General features: G+C 37.6%; 1 protein-coding gene across 11 annotated transcripts in view; it reads left to right on the plus strand.

The window, feature by feature from the left end:
- PLPPR1 (phospholipid phosphatase related 1) overlaps positions 1 to 14,432 on the plus strand; it is a 538,830-nt gene that overhangs the window by 217,021 nt on the left and 307,377 nt on the right. For all 11 annotated transcript variants that reach the window (XM_077912712.1, XM_077912710.1, XM_077912715.1 and 8 more), the window contains 2 exons: positions 11,295 to 11,462; positions 13,145 to 13,269. The gene's annotated coding sequence lies outside the window, so the exon portion shown is untranslated. The remainder of the gene's footprint in view (positions 1 to 11,294; positions 11,463 to 13,144; positions 13,270 to 14,432) is intronic.

Consider the following 14,432-nt stretch of genomic DNA (forward strand, 5'->3'; position numbering starts at 1 on the left):
GTAATAACGAAGACTTTATTAGGAGACTTGCTTTATGAATAAAGGAGGAAGAGCTACACCTTCTTGAGATCTCTGATTCTTCAGATTCAGAGGCAGTAGACATTGCACCAGGTCTAGTGTGTCCAGTTCTAGTGTGTCAACTAGTGTGTCCAGTTCATGTACTGGCAGAGGGAGCAGGTGACCAGTGACCTCTGTCAAGTTATCTTCAAACATTGAAATACAGTTCTAGTGTGTCAACTAGTGTGTCCAGTTCACGTACTGGCAGAGGGAGCAGGTGACCAGTGACCTCTGTCAAGTTATCTTCAAACATTGAAATACAGAAGTTACAACTCTGCCTCCAGATCTCAGCTGTATTTAGGATGCATTGTGACTGTTAACACAAATAAGCCTGTTACTCTTCAGTGCAGCAGCATTTGTGCAGCTGAGCTGCAAAAACACATGAGGTGACTGACCTTCCAGTAAACTTCAGTGATGCTTTTTTCCAGTTTTAGACAGACTCCACTGATTCTACCTTCTCCCAAGATGGATGAACACCTCTGGTTCCCTTTCAGCAGGTAATACTCAATGTCCTAGAAAAGGGATCTGTATGTTATTATATATATCCATACCTCTAAATATGTAGTATATGTGTAAACACATTGAAAAAGGTCTGGAATTATATCCTAGAATCTTAAAAGTGGCAGCATATATACATATAAAACCACACTCATATTATCTTTGAATAATTGAACCATAAAATGCATGTATTTTTGAATGCTCTGCAAGAGAGATTCTGTATGCTTAACTAGCACTTACTCTGGAAAGAATGTAAACCCTATAAATCCTACAAATCTGTGTTGCCTCACACAATCCCAAATGCCCAGTTCTGCAACCTTCCAACATTCTTCCATGGAAAAGGGGAAGTAAAGGTAATAAAACTTTGAGCTGAGAACAGCAGGTTTAAGGTACCCTTCTTTAAGAACTGGCCATTGGGAATTAAAGTCTGAGTAAATGATTCATCCAGTAAGAAACTCTTCTGGCTCATTTTCTGCCCAAGGCACAGGGACCGTATAGTGGTGGTAGAGTTGCTATGGAGGTGTGTAAATGTACTGCAGGGTTGTTGGGAAAAGCCTAAGCCAGGACCCTGTTATGGATTAGGTGCTCTGGGCATAGCACTTGGATTCACAGTATATGGCATTCCAAAAGCTGTAAGCATGGAATCACAAATACAGAAAAAATACCAAAGTACAGGAAATGAGATAGAAACTCCAATTATTAACACCAAAAGAAACTTTTTACAGGTTGTTTAAAGATACATAGTAAATCAGCTATATCACAATGAAACCACATAGCTTGGGACAAAAAAGTATGGGGACTTTTCATGTACACATTTACAAATCTTTTGAATTTTGAATTATGTGAATATATTATCTACATTAAAATAAAAATAAAAAATTTTTAAACTTTTCAATATCTTTTCTGCCAATTATTTTACACTCCCCCTGCTGAACAGTTAGTTAATGTGTGATGTGATGTGGGGTGGGGCCTTCAAAACCCAGTGTCAGTAGCAGAGCAAATGTTTTATAATGGGCCTGTTATTCTACTGAACTTTTGAGGGAAGCCCCATACAGATTTGATTCAAGAAATATAAAAGATTAAAAAACCCAATAAGAAGAAGGAAAATTATGATATATTGTCCAAGAATTCTCTCCTAAAATAGCTCAGGGTCTAGATTTTTTTTACACCTGAGGTTTAGCCAACCTTTTAAATGAGTTATTTCTATGCTAAACTGTTCCTGTTCATGAAAAAAGTTGTACTTTAATCCATTTTAAAGAATAACTCTGACATCAAAACCTGATAAAGGCAGCATAAAAAAAGAAAAATACCTGCCAATTTTCCCTTTTCTTTGAACGGCAGCAGTTTTTCATAGTTTCACTGTCCTAGTCTATACTTGCCCGCTACTGGAAATGAAATTCAGAAGGGCCTATCAGGGATGCTGTGTGTTCTTGTCTAAAGATTTTATAGACAAAACAAATGCAGAGAGGAAGGAAGGGTGAAGAGGGAAGAAAATAGATTATCAGCTCAAGCCAAAGATTAGACTTCCTATTATTTATTTTTGTTACAAACTAGATCCCCATAGAATTCTTCACACATGCATGCACACATGCATATATGCACACAATGCACACACACACGCATGTACACATACACAGACAGTACACACACACACACACACATCAACACTACACACAAACCCACTTCTCTATTGGTTTCATATGTTTCTACCTGTATATATCTCTGTAGTGGTCTTCAGTATTATTGTGCACATTGCTGCCAGTCCACAAAATGGCTCAGGTAGTCCATTTCCCATCAATTTCTCAGCCTCCCCTTGTCTTCAGACTCTTAATCTCCAAGCTGGGAGCTTCTCTCATTTGCTTTCCAGGTAAGCTATTCTTTCTCAGGAACACATCTCTCATTTTCAATGGGTTCCATTAATCTGGTCCAGTTAGTATGCTTCTTCCAGGCACCTATTCCCAATTTTTCATGTGTGGATCCTATTTGTACGTTTTGTTGGTCATTTTCTTGGGAATTTGGGGGGAAAGGCAGCCCTTAACATCATCTAGTCTGGAAGTTTCTTTACAGCACTTTATCAAATAATGCATCTGTACATTTTACTAAAACTGATTTTTGATTCTTTGAGGAGTCCCTCTTACCACAAAATGAGAAAATGAGGGCACGCTTTTGTTTTCGTAGTACGTTTTATTGTGAGGGCAATTTGTTGATTTTACTTTGAGTGTAATTTCCTTCTTACAGATTTAGAAATAAAGAAAAAATATATTTCCTCTATTTCTCCTTCACATTGCCTCAAGTAATGCTCTTATTACTTATATTTGTCTTTCTCTTGCTTTCTATGCAGAACAATTAACTGTGTACAATTATTCTTGCTCTTATATAAAGAATTAGCAATGGTTCTCATGCATCTTTGGAATTCCATTTCTTATCTTTTATACCACATTACTCTCTCATAACCAGTTCTAGCTGTAAATCTATTATGAATTATTTTATGGGCAATTTATTCTTTTCTTTCCAAACTCTGTTTTTTTTTTTTTTCCTGTTACCACTACGTGACAAGTGTTTCAATTTATAATTTTCTAGGAATTCCTTTAATGTCCAAAGCATCTGATAAAATACACATGGGATCACAAGCTTCCATTTGCTTCAGTACATTTTCAATTATAGATAGTGGAGTGCTTAGACCTCCTGAGCTCCCAGAACATATATAATCTCCCATAACTACTGCAGATCTCCAGCTGCTTCTATCATCGCTCAAACTGGGGGTCTCAGGTGGATCAGTGTGCAAGATAGTCCACGTGGGATTTTAAACTGTGTTTGTTTAGAATTACAGATTGATGCTTGCCACCACTGCCTCTCAAACACATTCAAAAGGAATAATAAAAGCTCTAGCAGCCTGGTTTATTTTCCCTTCCACCCCAATGTAACTACTGGAGAGGAAACATCATGGTGAAGTGAAATATTACAAACTCTGAGTCAACAGATCTGGATGGAATACAATTTTGCTACTTACTGCATGCATGACTTTGGACTAGGCACTTAACTATTCTGAGTCCCAGTAAAATGAGGTTTATATTAGGAGCTACTTCAGAGCCAGGACTATTGTGAACATTGATATGATAATGAAGGAGCCAATAAATGAGTTTTTGAAATAGAGTGAAGTGTCACAATGCTCAGACATGTGTCAAAGCTTACAAGGTCTATAGGCCCAGATTTTAAAGTCTAGTGGTAAGGGCTGGCCCTAACCTCCCTTCCCCACATCCCCACTCCCATCAGTGTCACTTACCTCTACCAGCAATTCCCTGGCTCACTCTTTTTTTTTTTTTTTAATTTTGTTTATTTATTCATGAGAGACACAGAAGCAGAGGGAGAAGCAAGCTCCTTGAGGCAGCCCAATGTGGGACTCGATCTAGGGACTCTGGGACCATGCCCTGAGCCGAAGGCAGACGCTCAACCACTTAGCCATGCAAGTGTCCCCTGGCTCACTCTTAAGGGCAGGTTTCTTCTGAAACAGACAACACGTTGGAGTGCCTCAGCTGAGGCCAGCAGTGACCTCACCCTCAGCACTGTTTTGCTTGGGGCATGTTGATTTTCAAGTGTGAAGAGTCCAGTGGGCAGTTAGATTTAGAAACAAGGAGCTCAGTAAGCTTAAAAATCAATAGGGAAGACTTGAACCAAAGAAATAATCTCAAATAGAGAAGAAGCCTTCTGTATTAGTAGGCCTATTATAGCATTCTTCACAAAAGATGAAAAAAATTAGAGGCCACCCAAACATTAGTAATAAAGGATTAGTTAAGTACACTGAAAAAATAATCACTTGACAGGATATTATACAATTTCAATGGTTATATTTATGTATACTTTAGGTAATTCAGAAAATATCTAGATTGTAATGCTTAACAAAAAGCCAAATGAAAAACTCAATATACAATTCGATCTTGGTTATATAAAACAATTTTGTAAAAAAAAAAAATTTCAGATGAAACCACCAGCATGTTAACAGTAATTGTCCCTGGGTTGTGAGATTAAGGTGATTTCAATTTTCTGAATAATTTTCTATATTTCAGATCTCCAGTCATGGCCATATTTTGTAAGCGGAAAGGGTAGCTTTTGCTAGAAGACTGACTGGGGTTTTGTGAGGGGTTTTAAAACACTGCATTATCTTGGAGAGTTTACCATGGCCCAGGGTCAGCCCTCAGGCTGTCACCTTCCGGTGTTATCAGAAGGTCACTTGCCTAGCCTGTAATCAGAGCAAATGAAGGTGGTTAGTCTTGAGAGATATTTTATCATGGCCAAGGGGAAACATAATAAATCATCTCTGCCCACAGCAGAAATCACCTCTCCAATGATGGGAAAACTTGCACCCCTCTGCCTGAACAGTGCTGAATGAAACAGTCAGCTTCTGGCTCTGCCTTTTCTTTTCCATGCATTATGCTGACGCTCCTCTTTGCATGTAATTAATTAGGTTTCTGCTTACCAAATAGTATCACAATCCAGTCTGCTTCCCTGAGTGTACTTCTAAGTCATATCTGTTTCTCTCACAGGCATTTCTGGTTCACTTCTGTCATTGACCAATCATACCCATTGTGTTCAAATTTTATTTCTAAAATCTTAAAAAAATACTTTAATATCATCCTAATGTACTGGTAATGACATATGCTTATTTTCACAATGGGACAATGACTTTTGAAAAGGTACAGAGACTGGTTTGTTTTATAAACACACGCATGAATGAATGTGCTTAGTTGTGTGGGTGTGTGTTTTTTAAGTAATCATGCTGGAGGCAATCCTCTGGCTATTGCCAAAAACATTCTTGATTTTGTCATTTTAGTTTGATCATCTGCCTTATTGTTCTAACTCAAAATGATTTTTGGCTGTTTCCAAATCACTAATCGATCCTCAGAGGGCATAGAAGCTATCTTTAAAAATCTACAACAGGCTCTGGAGTCGAGATCCATAGAGGAGATGCAGAGATTACTTACACTGGGTCATGACAGTTTTCATGGAACAAGTGGCTACTGGAAGAGTAAGACAACCAGGATACATGAGCCCCTGAATGTCAGCTAAAATATCAGTTGGTAACTTTTTTTTTTTAAAGGTTTTTATTTATTCATAGAGACACAGAGAGAAAGGCACAGACACACACAGGCAGAGGGAGAAGCAAGCTCCATGCAGAGAGCCCAATGTGGGACTCGATCCTGGGTCTCCAGGATCACACCCTGGGCTGCAGGCGGCGCTAAACCACTGCGCCACTGGGGCTGCCCCAGTTGGTAACTTGGTAGCACATCTCATCATCACTCAAACCTTGACATAACCACAGCTGTAGGGGACACTTTAAGTCACTGACTCTTGGGTTGCCTTCTAGTGCACAGTGAATAAAACTGTTTTATGGCCTGTAAGAAGGTCTTCATCATCTTTAATTTCATAATTCCAAGAAACAGATAAGAGAAAGAAGGCCAGGAATTGATGGGTACCGTTTGATGGATACTTAACCATATTTCAGATAAGACATGATAAGATATATATTTATCAAATATATAATATTTAATTTTCATAGCAGTCATCATAAATATATTAATATCCTTATTTTACAGAAGATGAACCTAAGGTTATAGAGATACATAGTTTGCCATTTTTTTTTTTTTAGTAAATGATGCTAGAATTTGAATCCATTTTTCCACAGCTCAAGCTTGCTCTGTGACCACATAAAGTGGTATTCTCACAAGTTTCATTTTTTTTAAAAGATTTTATTTATTTATTCATGAGAGACAGTACAGAGAGAAAGAGAGAGAGAGAGAGAGAGGCAGAGACAGGAAGAGGGAGAAGCAGGCTCCATGCAGGAAGCCCGACATGGGACTCAATCTCGGTCCCCAGGATCAGGCCCTGGGCTGAAGGCGGCGCTAAACTGCTGTGGGTGGGCTGCCCACAGGTTTCATTCTTGACTTTTGGGGAAAGGCTTTTTATTTTCCCTTTTGGGAGTCTGGGAATTCATGCATCACACAAAGGAAATTTTATCAGCATAAAATTGGTCCTTTTGATTCTATAGGAGAGGGGAGTAGGCAGTGTAAAGGGTGTTTCAGGTCTGTAGTACCCGGGAGATAGTCCAGTGTTAATAGGGTGACCTTTGGACAGCCCCATGTCGGGCTCCCTGTGTAGAGCCTGCTTCTCCCTCTGCCTGTGTCTCTGCCTCTCTCTCTCTCTCTGTGTCCCTCATGAATAAATAAATAAAATCTTAAAAAATAAAATAGAGTGACCTTTATGAGATGCTTGGGGAAGCATTATACTTTTCTCAAATGCAGATGTCTACTTGACACTTAGAAAGAGTGCAAACAATAATAATAATAATAGCTTACATGTACTGAGGCTTTTCTCTGCAGTAGGTCATGAGCTTAGAACTGACAATAGTGGCTAAATGTGAGCTTTCAGCAAAAAATATGCCTTCCCAAGGGACAAATCATTAAATGTCTCTCTTGGGTAAACTAAGAGGAATATTTAATTATGGAAAATAGCACTATAAAGTAAATATTACATATATATTTTACATAAATATATTTATATATAATGGGAGACTGGGGGCATATGCATGTCTCAAGACAACATTAAGGAATCAGTAACAGCTTCTCCAGGAACATTTGACTGCCTTTCTTAGCTATTGTGTTCAGAAAAGTGGATGAGAGCTGTTAGAAAGAGTATAAGTTATACAGATTCTGTCCACTTGTAGCAATAACTATAAGGGATCTGGCAATAATAAGTGCAGATTGCATGAAAATCTAAATTATTATGATTAGAAATTGATGCAGAAATTTGGCTATGAATGCGAAAATTTCTTTTTTTGTGGGTTCTTTTCCTTTTGTGAACTAAAGATAGTGTTTCCCTAAAGCATCCTGGCTCACACCCATTCCTCTCATTGGTTTGCAGTGTGTAGCACTAATACATATATACATGTGTATGTGAACCATATAAACTAGAGGTGGCTCTTTCTCAGGTAAATAGTAATGGGTTTTCATGGTTTTGTCATTCTAAATTTAGCAGTGAAGGATTCTCTAATTTTAACAAGTGTGTTCACTCCCATAAAGGCTTCCTTGTGTTTTCTGGGGTGTAATTCTTCTACACAGTCAATGACATTTTCTTTTTTCTGTGGACCTGATGCTGCATTCTTTCCTCAGGCAAGCATCTTATTGATCGTCCTCAGGGTTTGTCCAAATTAGACCCAGAGAGTGTGAAATTGATGAATTCACAGTTCTTGTGTCTCACTGTGACTCCATTTGGTCCTCTTTAGAGTCTGGATTTAAGAGAACCTATGATTTAGTGTAAACCATACTAGTGAGAAAAAATTTACTATACACATTGTCAAGGGCCATGTTAGTTTTAATAAAAATAAAGAACAGTGGTTTTCCAAATTAGTTTTATAGTAACTTCGATGACATATTTTTATAATTCCATAGATTGTACAAAATACTTTGTGCATACATTATATCATTTAACCATATGAGTTAGGTATTAATGTGCACATTTTGCTAGTGAAAAAATTTTAACTCAGGAAAGTTATAATTTATGTGTGATCACAGAACCATTAAGAGGCAGAGCCATTAAGTAGACCTGGATCATACGTCCCCAAATCCTGTGCTCTTTCCTGAAGATTACACCAGGTTTTCTGCAAAATGACTTTAAAGTCAAATAGACCTGCTGATTTTGTATGGAACATTTTGAATTAGGTAGTAATATAATAAATTAGTAATTGCAATTATGTATTGCCAAGGAAAGAAAAAAGTTACTTTGGTTAATATTCTGTAAGATTAACCATTGTTATGTATAGGTCCCTAAAGGAACATCTACCATCAGGCTTTGGGGAGAGAAAATAAGTAGCCTAGGCCTTCAAGAAGACAGCAAGGTTTTTAACCTCATAGACTGCTTATTAGAAATTTCTGGTTGGCTTCTGTGACTACAGCTGAATGGGTGGTTATAGAGCCAACAAAAAGAAGTTATTTTGACCCCCACCGCCCCCCCCCCCATGTTTATATTTATTGAATGCCAACTATGTACCAGGTTTTGTGCTTGCTGCTGGAAATATAGTTATGAAGAGAACCATGTCCTCACATGGTGGAGAGTGGATACTCCAAGGTCTTTTCCTCTTCCTGTAAAGTCATTAATCTCATCATGGGGGTTCTATGTGCATGATCTCAACTAAAGCCTAATTACCTCCCAAAGGCCCCACCTCCTAATACCATCACACTGAGTGCCAAGACTCCAACATATGAATGGGGGGGGGGGGATTTCTGTATATTGATAATGAGCAAAGAAGATTATCTGGACCATTTTTGTTTTAAAATTCAAGACACACATGCTTCTGGATACCAGCATGGGGAAATAGTTTGATAAAAGGGGTAGAGCTTTTTGAACAAAATATATTTATTAAGCACAACTGGGATAGGTTGCTTTGTGCAAGAGGCTACTCTTAGCTGTCTTGATCTATACGAATATTTTCCCATGTAACCAGCAGACTGCATTCTAATAATTTGAAAAAAAATCACTGGTTAGCCGTAAACATGCATGAAACTTAAAATTTAACAGATTTGAATCATTATATTTTTAAAGTGACTTTATATCTCATAGTTGGGTGAAAAAAATAGTTGTTCAAGGTAAATAGATAAATGAAATAGAATAGAGAACCCAGAAATAGACACACATAAATATAGCTGACTGATCTTTGACAAAGGAACAAAGGAAATACAATGGAGCAAAAATAGTCTTTTCAACAAATAATGCTATAACATCCACACATACAAAAATGAATCTAGACTCAGACCTTGTGTCCTTCACAGAAACTAACTCAAAATGGATCACAGAACTAAACTTAAAATGCAAAAGTATAAAATGCCTAGAAGATAGGAGAAAACCTAGATGACCTGGGGTTTGGAAATGACTTTTAGATACAACACCAAAGCTTGATCCATGAAAGAATGAATTGATAAATAAGCTAGACTTCATTAAAATTGAAAACTTCTGCTCTGTGAAAGATAATGTCAAGAGATGGACAAGACAAGCTACACTCTGGGAGAAAATATTTGCAAAAGATGCATTTGATAAAGAATTATTATCCAAAATATACAAAGAACTCTTCAAACTCCATAATAACATATGACTCTTAATAACTCCATAAAACAATCCTTCAAATGGGCCAAAGACCTTAACAGACACCTCACCAAAGAAGATATGCAGAAGGCAGTAAGCATATGAAAAGATGCTTCACATTATTTGTCATCAAGGTAATGCAAACTAAAACAAGATACTACTGCATACCCATAAAAATGGCCAAAATCTGGAACACTGACATTACTAAATGCTGGTGAAAATGTGGAGCAACAGATATTCTCACTGATTGCTGGTGAGAATGGAAGGTTGTATAGGCACTTTGGAAGAGTTTGGTGGTTTCTTAAAAAACTGAAACATACTCTGACCATACAATCTAGTAATCCTATTCCTTGGTATTTATCCAAAGGAGTTGAAAATGTATGCCCATACAAAAACCTGAACATGGATGTTTATAGAAACTTTATTCATGATTGCCAATACTTGGAAGCAACCAAGGTGCCCTTCACTAGGTGAATGGATTAACAAACTGTTACATCTAGACAATGGAATACTATCAGGTGCCCCCCCCCCCAAAAAAAAAGGAACTATCATGCCCTGGAAAGACATAGAGGAATCTTAAATACATATTACTAAGTACAAGAGGTAAAGAAGTAAAAGTAAAGTAAAAGAAGCCAATCTAAAAAGGCTGTACAATGTATTATTCCAACTATATGACATGCTGGAAAAGGCAAAACTGTGGAGATGGTAAAAAAAAAAAAAAATCACTGCTTGCCAGGGATTGGGGGCTGGGGAGGGATAATATGTAGAGCACAGAGGATTTTTAGAGGATTCTATATGATACTGTAAGGATGGATCTGTGTCATCATAAATTTGTTTAAACCCATAGAATGTAAACAGCAAGAGTGAACCCTAAGGTAAACTATGGATTTGGGTGATTATGATGTGTCAATATTGGTTCATGAGTTGTAACAAGTAAACCATTCTGGTTGGGTATATTGATAATGGGGGAGGCTATGCAAATATGCAGGCAGGTGTATATGGGAAATCTCTGTATATTCCTCTTAATTTTGCTTTGAACCTAAAACTGCTCTAAAAAACAAAGTCTTAAAAAAAACTCATTACAGGCTTATTCCAACTCTCATCCCCATGTTCTGGTTTTCTGCTTCTCATCACTCTCAATCACTATTTTTACTATGATGATAAAATTATTACTTTTTCTTAAAATATTCCATAAGATGTTACTCTATATTATAGCACAGCTAAAAATATATTCTTCAGATGTCTCATGGCTAGTACATACGATTTTCTTACATCAACTTTGCCGTGTAAAATGGTGAGAATGTCCTGAAATTTTCGCATGTGATTAGATATTTACCCCCATGGATTCTTCTAAAGTCATAGAACAATGTAGCACAGTCATTCTCAAATATGATCTGGTATCACACACAAATATACTGCTTTATGTGACACATTGTGTTCTCGAGGATTTGGTCAACAGTGCATTAGATCAATAACTGTGTTTATCATGTCAAGATACTATTTCAAGTATGTGAAGTATGTAAGTGACTTGCATATGCTAACCCATTTAGTTCTCAGGATGACCTTATAGGGAAGAGACTCTTACAGTTCTTTTTCTCTCTATTTTAAAGATGAATAAATGGAGGCACAGAGAAATTAAGTAAATGTTCCAGGATCAAACATCTGCCACAAGGAGTGCTCATAATGTTGAACTGAGGTAGTCTAGAACCTGCCTGAGTGGGGGCTTACTCTGCACAGTGACCTGCAGCCCGGGATTCAGTTGGTGACAGTCACTGGAGGTGGGTGGGCATCTGTGTTGTCATCCAGCTTTGTAGTGATGCTGATGTATGTATCTGAGTCAAATAAACTAGAGTTTGGATTCTGACTCCCATATTTACTGGCTGTATGAAGTTGGGCAAATTATTTAATCTTTCTGAATCTCAATTTCCTTTACAAATAAAAAAGAAGAGATATTTACTTTAGAGTTATTGGTGAATTAAATGAGTTATCATATGTGAAGCGCTAGTACGGAATACATTTTTAGTCAAGAGAAGGCATTGTTATTATTCTGGAGAGTTCACCAGACCTTTTTATGCATTCTTTGGCAGGGATAGGGCAGTTTTTATATCTATAGCTTTTTGTTTGGGGCCTACTTGCAAATTATGCTTTCTCAATAATTCAAGAAGAAATACATGTATAGTCCCTGTTTTGTTATGACTTCCAAGAAGCACTTTGACATATTTCAGAAGAGCTCTTGAAATAGTATTTCACAGAAATATATTGCTTAATGTGACACATTGTATAATAGAGGAAATGGCTCAATGCCAGTGAGTGTCCTGGCTCTCTCTTGGTCCCTTGATGAACAGGAAGCAGCCACTTAATCTATGGACAAGTCCTTGGGCATAAGAGATGAAAATCTGAACAAATCTGTGTTTATCATGTCAAGACCCCTTGTTTGGGCCTGCCACCTGTTAGGAAAGACTCCAGGGAGCACTGACTGATGGAAGGAGATAATATATTAGAATATGCCAGTGCCCTTTTGCTCTCCACACCATCTTTCCCAGTTCAGCTAAAGACATTCATTACTTTAAGAATGATTGGATTATTATAAAAGAGAAACTTAATTTTTATCTTCCAAATTTGGCAGCCCAATTCAGAGAAACACTTGTAAAAGACAAATCCTCTGATGTGCAGGATCCAGGCTGTTTCAGAGCAGCCCATTAAGTTAATCGATACACAATAGAAATTAAGAGGATGGACAACTAGTCAGAAGTCCCCAATCTGGGATTGAGGAAACCCAGACAATGACGAGAGAAAGGACCCAGGGGAGGAGACCAATGGGCTCTGTGCTTGCAGAGTCTTTGTTGTAGGAGAAGGTCTGATGGAATGCCCAGTCTCTGCTGAAATGAGCACCTTCCAAGGCCAGAACCAGGAAGTTGCAGGGTATTGGCCTAACTAGCAGGCTGTCCATCACAATTTGAGTGGTGGCTACTGCTGAGGCCTCAGCAGGAGGAATGCCATCTGTGCCTTGACACTTCACTTGGCCCATCTAAAGTAACTTGTGTGGCTAATTTTCTACTCTGACAGCACAAAAGACTCATAGTCCCTATGAACAAAAATGTAGGGTCTTGGATTTATCATTGGGAGTGTTGTGCAATGTAAGGCTATCCCAACATTTGGACCTAAGCCGCTGAACAGAAATAGCTTTATTTTTCCCCAGTTGGGAAAATAGCCAAACATACTGCAAGTTTTTGAATGTACAAATTATAACCATCATGCTATGTGAAGAGCAAACATAATGTACTTTGTAAGAATGAGTTATGTCTCTTTTTCACAGTAAAGTTAGTCATCTTGTTAGCTTATAAGTAAACAGTGGGAAAATTGTTGAATGGTAGAGACTGTTGAATAAGATGCAGCTGACTCTAAATTGGGAGGAAAAGCAAAGGTAATAAAGGGCACATTATTTGGTTTTCCACTGCAGGAATCATTTTGTGACAGATGCTGCTTACAAGGAGATCATCCTTCCTATTTAACTTGTGGGAGATCATTTAGAAGGTTTGCTGGACTTGGCTATATTAGTCCTTCAGCTCTCAAGTGCTTTCACAGGTATTGTTCCATTTATTCCTTTTTATATCCTCATGAAGAAGAAAGCAGATATTTGTAAATCCTACTTTAGAAAGACTAAAGAATATTTGTAAGACAAGGAAACTGAGGAACTGAGGAACTAAATGACCTTGGCAAAAGCTATGTCCACAGATTCCTTTTGACACCAAAAGGGTGATATTAAAATCATTTGATAAATGCACATATGAAGAATTAGATTGTTCTGAAATGAATTGTTTCCAAGTTCTTTGGGAATGTTGCTGAATCTGAATTTCCCCAGGAAATCAAATATACTATTCCCATGCAATTTAGGGACCTTGGAAGGAGGGCAGCAGCTTGGATTTTATCATAAAATTATTAGTTACTCATTTTTCTTGAAGGGGACTTCAGTTGGAATTTGAAGGGTTCTTATACCCAAGTCAAAGCTATCATGGTAAATAATTTCTCCCAACACTTCCAAGCAATAGTCACTGCTTCAGTCCTTTCTGTCTGTAGAACTTTTTTATCATCACCTTCCTTGGCATAGATACGTAGGATTTAAGTAACTTTATAGTTGTCTAATTTGCTGATACTGGATACTTGGAAGGGTCTTAGCACCAAAAGGCAATGAAAGCCAGGATCTATCTGGAGACCTTTATATGCTCTCTGTCATGTAATGAACGAAGAGGATAGGACACTGATCAGAACAAATATTTCTGATTTGGGAGTGAAGATTGCATTAGTAGACATCTTCCACCGGTAATAGCCTCAATGTTTGTCATAAGTTGTATTTACAGTGATATGGGTGGAGGTGAGTGGCAGACTAAAAAGGGTTTTAATGGATGACGTGGCTTTTGTGACACATATAATCCTAAATAAAAAAGGTATCCTTTGAGTCGCACACAATTCTATGAAATAAGTCGGGAAAGTATTATCTATTTTAAGGATGAAGACACTGTGGCTCAGAAAGGTAAAACCACTTGCCCAGTGTCATACATTCAACCATCCATATTTCTCCCTGTTGAAAAAAATATAACATGGGACTCATTGTGAGAATTCTCCAAGAGAAAGTTGAAGGTTTTGATAATACTTATCTGTAACTCCATTCACTGCATGGTTACAGGGGAAGCAATACTTGAGGGTTCCTTTCATTGCTGAGGTATTGGGAGTCTCCAGTGATATTTTGG

The sequence above is a fragment of the Canis aureus genome, chromosome 10 (genome assembly GCF_053574225.1).
Source record: "Canis aureus isolate CA01 chromosome 10, VMU_Caureus_v.1.0, whole genome shotgun sequence".
Taxonomy (NCBI): domain Eukaryota; kingdom Metazoa; phylum Chordata; class Mammalia; order Carnivora; family Canidae; genus Canis; species Canis aureus.